Source organism: Hordeum vulgare, chromosome 4H, assembly GCF_904849725.1.
Source record: "Hordeum vulgare subsp. vulgare chromosome 4H, MorexV3_pseudomolecules_assembly, whole genome shotgun sequence".
Classification (NCBI taxonomy): domain Eukaryota; kingdom Viridiplantae; phylum Streptophyta; class Magnoliopsida; order Poales; family Poaceae; genus Hordeum; species Hordeum vulgare.
Window position 1 is genome coordinate 185,174,537 of NC_058521.1, and position 8,321 is coordinate 185,182,857.

The window sequence follows — 8,321 nt, forward strand, 5'->3', positions numbered from 1 at the left end:
CCTACTCGCCATAGCAAAACGGCTTGGTAGAGCGCCGCAACCAGACCATCGTAGGCATGGCGCACAGCCTGCTGACGACCAAGGGAGTGCCGGCTCGCTTCTCGGGCGAGGCAGTAACCACTGCAGTCTACCTGTTGAACAGGTCCACAACGAAGAGCATCGAGGGAGCAACCCCTCACGAAGCATGGTGTGGACGGCGACCGAATGTGCAGCACCTGCACATCTTCGGAAGCGTCACACACGTCAAGGTGACGTGGTCGAACCTGTCGAAGCTAGCTCACATGAGTGAGCCCATGGTGTTTCTCGGCTACGAACCAGGCATGGCGGCCTACCGCGTCTACCACCTGCCCTTGGACCGTGTCCTGGTCTCCAGGGACATCGTGTTCGACGAGGAAGGCTTCTGGGACTGGGCAACAACTGCAACGCCGAGCAGCGAGAGCACGCCCGAGAACTTCACCATCGAGCTCGACACGGTGACCGCGATGACCATCACCAGCACCCCACAAGACGACGCATCTCCAAGGTCTACGGGCCCGCCAACAACGCCGGCGCTGACGCGCGCAGAGCAACGCCACCACCTGTCTGCGCTACGCCAGACTCGAGCACCCCCGGCATCGCCTTCGCCTCTCCGCCAAGCGGAGCGTTAGTGCCATTACCTAGCGAGGAGGCACCGAGGCGATACCGCACCCTGGAGAACTTGTGGGACACGATGACCGAAGCAGACGGAGAACACAACCACCTATATCTCTTCGCGGGAGAGTCGTTATGTGAGCTTCCACCTGGGCATCGAGCCATAGGTCTCAAATGGGTGTACAAGCTCAAGAAAGATGCTCATGGCGTCGTGGTGAAGCGGAAGGCACGGCTGGTGGCAAAGGGCTACGTTCAAGTTTAGGGAGTGGACTTCGAGGACGTCTTCGCGCCGGTGGCCAGGATGGACTCCGTGCACGTGCTGGTCGCCCTCGCCGCACACCAAGCCTGGTCGATCCATCACATGGACATCAAGTCCGCGTTCCTGAATGGCGAGCTTCAGGTGGAAGTCGACGTCGTTCAACCACCAGGGAACACCACGCCCGACAAGGAGGAGAAGGTGCAGCGTCTCCACAAAGCTCTGTACGACTTACGCCAGGCCCCGAGAGCCTGGAACGCCAAGCTGGATGAAAGCCTGCGCTCGCTAGGGTTTGAGCGTTGCCCCTCCAAGCACGCAATATACAGGCGCGAGGAGGGAAACAAGCTTCTGCTCGTCGGCGTGTACGTCGACGACCTTGTCATCACGGGAGCCCACAAGTTGGAGATTGACGCATTCAAATAACAGATGATCTCGCTCTTTAGGATGAGCGACTTAGGGGAGCTGAGTTACTACCGTACCTGGGCATTGAGGTGCGCTAGGAACGTGACCGGATCACGCTCTGTCAGTCGGCCTACGCCAAAAAGCTGCTGGAACGGGTGCAGCTCGACGACTGCAATCCCGGCAACATGCCCATGGAGGCTCGGCTGAAGCTGAGCAGGGACAGCAAGGAGAAGCCGGTGGACGCCACCTTGTACCGCAGCATCATCAGATGGCTGCGCTACCTCGTGCACACCAGGCCGGAAATCACTTTTGCCGTTTGGTTCCTGAGCCGCTTCATGGAGGCACCAGCAGCAGACCACTACGCAGCCGTCAGGCGACAACTGAGGTATATCGCTAGCACACTCAATTTTGGTTGTGCTTATGTGCGTGGGAAAGGGACGCCAGTGCTGCTGGGATACAGCGATGCAGATCATGCCGGCGACATCGACAACACGCAAAGCACCACGGGCGTGATCTTCTTCCTTGGAGGGAGCCCGGTAAGCTGGCAGTTCCAGAAGAAAAGAGTGGTGGCGCTCTCCTCTTGCGAGGCGGAGTACGTTGCTGCCACCACCGCCGCCTGCCAAGGAATTTGGCTTGCTCGTCTGATCGGGGAGATGCTAAACATGGACGTGCGACCACCACAGTTTCTGGTCGACAACCAATCAGCAATGTCTCTCTCCAAGAACCCTGTCTTCCACGATCGAAGCAAGACAATTGAGCTACGGTATCATTTTATTCGCCAATGCGTGGAAGAGGGGAGTATCGACATCAACTACATCCGCACCAACGATCAGCTCGCCGACACTCTTACAAAGGCACATGGGCGAATCCGGTTCCTAGAGCTGAGGGGGAGGATCGGCATGACAGAAATAATTCGGCAGCAGCAAGATTAGAGGGGAGATTTGTTAGCTACTCTAGCTGCTGCCTCTGTTAGTTAGGATAGATCGAGTCTTCCTTGTTTTCAGCAAATAAGTAGTAGACGCTCGAGCCCACAAACCTTCGTGTGTGAGCGCCGAGAAGATAGGAGGCATGCGTGGTCACCAGGTCGCGTGTGCCATAGTAGCTAGGGTGGTTAAGCCACGACGCCAGCTCGTGGGATGGCGCGAGTCTTCGGGATCGTGGCGCCGGAGTAGGAGTAGCCGCCGGGCCATCATCATCTCTTATATTGAATAAAATACTGGAGAAGTAAAACGAGAAAAGCTACAGGTTGTTCGTAGCGCCAAAAACACTTGTCTACCCCTCGTCTACCTCATGATCAATCAACCCCAGCGCTAGTAACGCTGTCAAGCAGCAGCGGTGCGGGCTTGCAGTGCAGCAGCAGGAGCAGAGCAGCGGTAGGGCTGGTGGCGGTTGCTCGCGGGCACGAGTGGCATTGCTGGACGGCCGGCTTGCGAAGAGCAGTAGTGCAACCGCAAGGGCGAGCGAGCGGCCAGCGAGTGCGGGGACCGGGCGGCGCATGTCAAGGGGGAGCGTGCGAGCGTGCGCAGGGGCATGCGGGACCAGTAGAACGGCAACAACCGGCCCGGAACGGGCCAGAGTAGGTCCATGCGAGCAGGCAACAACGACGTGGCTAGGAGCAACAGCAGCTTGGCAGCTGCGGCAAAAGAAGCAGTGCAAAGACAGAAGCAGGGGGTATCAGCAGCGGTAGCAAGTAGCAGCAGCGATGTGTAGGGGTGCGACAGCAGCAACGACACAACAAACACAACAACGAGTGGCATGGATGACAGCGAAGCAGGAATGCAGTAAAACAGAAGCAATGAGGAGCTCAAGGTGACGGCTAACACAATGATGAATTCGATGGGAAGAAGGGGGGGGTCTGGTGAAGAGCTCATGGTGAGCGCGATGGCGACGTCGGGGAGGCTGGGGGAGGACGGAGGCGAGCAAATCGTCAACGAGGTGCGACGACCATGGCAGTGAGGACCCGATGGTGACGGCGACCCGGGGTCCTCCTGATTCCTCTTGAGGGCAGAGACCATGTGGAGGAGCCTGACTGGGCTCGTGGATAGGGCGGAGTGGCGAGGGGAGATCTGAGCCACGACGACAACTATGACGCGACGAAGGCTGCATGCGATTGAGCTCGGGAGAGAGGAATGGGAAATCTATCTAGGGTTCGATAAGCATCGAGGGGGGCTATATGCACCGCGGGGAGGCTCTCGATTGCTGCCCTATGGCCATGGCCGGCGGATTCCTGCCATTGCTCCCCCTCTGCCTCTCCTTAGCGAGAGGTGGAAGAAAGGTCGTGGCCTAGTGGGTTGGGCTGCACTGTTGCCATTGGGGCCGAGTTTAGCAGTAGGTTCCTTCCCCTTTTCTTTTCTATTTTATTTTATGTTTGTTTTTATTTCCTTTTATCTTGCATTTGTTTTGTTACCAAATTAGTTTTATAAAATATAAAACTTGCTTCATAATTTGTGTTGTAAAAATAAGTCACTTCCACAAAAAGTTTGGCACATAAATAAAATAGTTTACTATTTTTTTAATTTAGATAAGCATTTAAAAATACCTTTTGACAATGTTTTAAAATATTTTATGGCACTTAAACACTTTATTTCACTTTTTATTTGAATTTTGAATTCCAAATGAAAATTTGAAATGAGATATGATAGAAGGATTGATCATGCACTGTTTAGCAGAATGATTAAGTTAATCATAGATAGTTATTGTATATTAGTCACACGGACTAGTGTAGCTAAACCGACGGGTGTTACACCCGAGCTGTTTCTTAATAGGCGGCTTTACTGCCCACTCACTCACAATCCTCTATCTTCGCCGCCTATCCCCTCCATCATTCTGCTTTTCTCATTTACCTACTCGAGGACGAGAAGGAATTAAGCTTGGGAATGCGGAAAAGTCTCCAACATATCTATAATTTATGATTGCTCCATGCTATAATATTATCATTCTAGGATACTTTTTGGGTATTTATTTGCTAATTCAATTTTTTGAGCACTAACCTATTAATCCAGTGCCTAATGTCAGCTCCAAATTCGGTGTGTTTTTAGCTTTTGAGGTTTACAATACCAAACAAACTTCAATTGCCACAAAGAAGACTTGGAAGCTACAGGAAGATACCGGAGGCCGCATGAGAGAGGCAACACACATCAGGGCGCGCCCAGGGGGTGGTAGCGCCCTGTTGTCTATTGGGCCCAACGGGAATCTCCCCATGCCCCTCTCTAGCCTATAAATTCTAATATATCCAAAAAATCCTAGTTAGCATCCCGAAACTCTTTTCCCACCGCCGCAAGTCGTTATTCCATCGTGTGCCCATCTGGAACCCTGTTACAGTGCCCTGTCGGAGGGGGGGGGTCATGGAGGGCCTCTAAATAAACTTTGGTGCAACCATAGTGATGTGTGAGTAGTTCACCTCACACCTACAGATTCGTACTTAGTACTTAGATGGAAATCTCTCCCTCTCTCTCTCTCTCTTGCGCTTCAATACAAAGTTCACCGCATCTTCGCGCTAATCTATCTGATCTAGTCACTTTGTGCGGTACATTTGCTGGGATCCGATGAATCGTGGGTTTATGTTCAGAATATTCATGATAAAATATTTGAGTCTTCTTTGAATTATATGATTATTACTTGCATGATCATTATAGCTTCATGAATATCTCCGGTCTATTGATTTGGTTTGGCCAACTTGATTTATCTATCTTTAGTAAGAGGGGTGCGTTGTAATGGCTTCAATTTGGTGGTGCTCTATACCTAAGTGAAAGAAGGGGTCAAAAAACGTATTTGCATTGTTGCCACTAAGGATAAAACAATGGGGCTGATTGATATTAATTGAGGTATCTTTGTCTAGATCATGTCATTGTTCTCCAAGCATTACTCTCTTTTACATAATACTCTAGATGCATGTTGGATAGCGGTCGATGGGTGGAGTAATAGTAGTATGTTTAGGTAGGATTTGGCCTCTTTTTCTTCTGGATGTCAGGCCTATGTACACATTGTCATTGACATGAATAAATATTGCATAACTACGCGCTTTTCTTTCAATTACCCAATAGTAATTTGTTTACCCAACTGCACGCTTGAGAGGATTGAAGTGCTGATGCAGTGAAGCCTCCCATCTGGAGTTGTCCTTTGGCGAAGTGACTGGGAAACGATGATCGGCCGATGCCATTGGCGATTGGGGGAGAATCAAACTAGATAAGCTACGGGGAGTGTCAGGGTGAAGGCAATGTGGAGTCGCTGATCGTGAGGGTTTATATAGAAAGCCCGCAAACATTGATTTTTGGGGGATTTCGCTGAGATGGGCAGGAAGATAGATCCTTAGCGCGGTTTTGTGTGTGGGAACTTGCACGGTTGTGCATCGAAATCGGTTCATCGAGCCGATGAGTGGCCAAAACAAACGCATGTGTGGTGCCAAAGCATGCACTAGAATCCTTAGGTGGAAACACGGTGACAGTACATGAGAGAGGAGGACGAGGTGATGAGCAGGAAGATAGGTAATAATAATAAAACATCTGCGATGTTAATACACGCAAACGAAACAACCCTGCGTAGCGTTGGTAATGAGTTAGTCAATTGCTGACAATCGTTAAGCACCAACTGTCTACCCACAACACGTTGACCTTGTCAGGATGAATTGTTTGGGTTATTATTGGTCTTCCCACACAATTGTGATGAATAAACTGTTTGCCGGTTATTACACAGACCTTCTTATGCTAACTCATTTGTGATATGATGGATCAACGCGAACAGTTCATCTGAATGAACTGTATGCTATACTTCACACAAATATGTAGTTGGTTAACCGTTTTTGTTATATTCGATAATCCCAAATAGTTCATAAGAACCAACTGTATGCCACGTATCGCACACGTATGTCTTTTCTAAATCGTATTGGATCGATCTGCCATTGCATGTAGTTTTTGTTATTGGTGACAGAGCTAGAGTTATACATTTTGTGATTGATGGATCACACACAGTTTGGTCGAAGGGTCTGTTATTGATGTGTCGTCTTAGGACTTTCCTATAGTAGATGTTGCTATCCTCTCCACCTGGAATTATTCCAAATGAGTGCCCACTATACGTACTAATACATCTCCAATATATCTGTAAATTTTTATTGTTCCATGCTGATATATTATCATTCTAGAATACTTTTTGGGTATTTATTTACAAATTTATTTTATTTTTTAGCACTAACGTATTAACCCAGTGCCCAGTGACAGTTGTTGTTTTCTGCATGTTTTTCACTTTTCAGGTTTACCATACCAAAAGAAGTCGTATTGATCTAAAACTTTATTGAGAATTTTTCCTCGACCAAAAGAAGACCACCAACCGTCGGAAGAAGCCTTGAGGACACCCAAAGGCCCACAAGCCAACCCGACGCTGCCTGGGGGTGCCCTGTTAGCTTGTGGGCTCCTCGAGGCCCTCCCAACTCCCTTCTCTCGCTCATAAATTCTCAATTAACCTAAAAACCGTCGAGGCAATCCCGATTTTTTTACACCACCGCAAGCCTCTCTTCTAACGGGAGGCCATGTGGAGCTCCGTTTTGGCACCCTGCCGGAGGGGGTATCAATCAGGGAGGTCCTCTTCATCAACCTTGCTTCCCTCATGATAATGTGTGAGTAGTTCACCACAGACCTACATGTCCATAGCTAGTACCTAGATGACAATCTGTCTCTCTCTTGATCTTCAATACAATGATCATCGCATCTTCCCTTGGAACCACATGATGTAATTCCTTTTGTGCGGTGTGTTTGTTGGGATATGATGAATTGTGTGTTTATGTTCAGAGTATTCATGATCAATATTTGAGTCTTCTTTGGATACTAATGTGATTCTTATGTGCACGATTATGATAGCTTCGTAATTCTCGGTGACCTATTGAAATTATTTGGCCAACTAGATTAATATTTCTTCCATGAGAGGTGAGTTGTAGTAGGTTCAACCTGTAGAATTTTATATCCCAGTGACAAAAGGGGACAAGATGCGTCTTTGTGTTGCTGCGACTAAGGATAAACAGATCGGGTTTATTCCTATTGCTTGAGTTTATTTGGTCTACATCATGTCATTATTCTTCATGCATTCCTCTAGTTTACTCAATACTCTAGATGCATGATGGATAGCACTCGATGAGTGGAGTGATAGTAATAGGTGTAAGCAGGAGTCAACCTATTTGTTTATGGACGTGATGCCTATATACACATGATATTTGCTGTAAATATCACATAAATATCCGGTTTTGTGTCAATGGCCCAAGAGTAATTTGTTTACCCACCGTATGCTGCTTTTCACGAGAGTTGCCATTTGGGAAAAGTATTGCCCTGGGGTCTATTCACATACTATTTAGAAAACCTTCAGTACCTTGCTGCCGTTTACTGCTTTTTATTTTATTATGCAATTTATAACTATCTAGAATTATCTACACACCTCACTCGCTTGCAAATAAAAAGATCAAGGGGATTGACAACCCTCTTGCCCACGTTGGGTGTGTCATACCCTATGATTGTACCACTTTTGCCGCATGATGTTTTTATAAAAATTCGAGCTAATGAAAACTTTTCGCATGTTTGTGATGGTTGATTTTGTTGCAACTTGCTTGTGTGACTCATTGAATTTTGAATAACTATAGTTGTTCAACTCTCTAAAAGCCACCTCCTTGACCCCAAGCCCTTTGCCAATGATCATGACATGTGAGTACAACTAGAAAACATTTTTGTAAATTATTATTTTAACAAAAGGCATTTATTTATTTTATGTTCTCCAAAACCCCTGATTTGGGATTTGCACTTGAAGTCCCCAATTTAGGATAGATGCCTTACCTCAAAGTTTTTATTTGGAATCTACTATAAAAAGGTTTCCCAAAACCATAAAATAATTATTTTAAAATTTATTTTCCTGTTTTATTTAAATACATCTTCTTGGAGACATAAAAGGTATTTCATAAGGAAAAAATACTTTATCACTAAAAAATATTTGAGAAAATTTAGGGAAACTCAGTGGACATATAGTTTCCATAGAAAAGAGTTTCTATACATGGTCATGT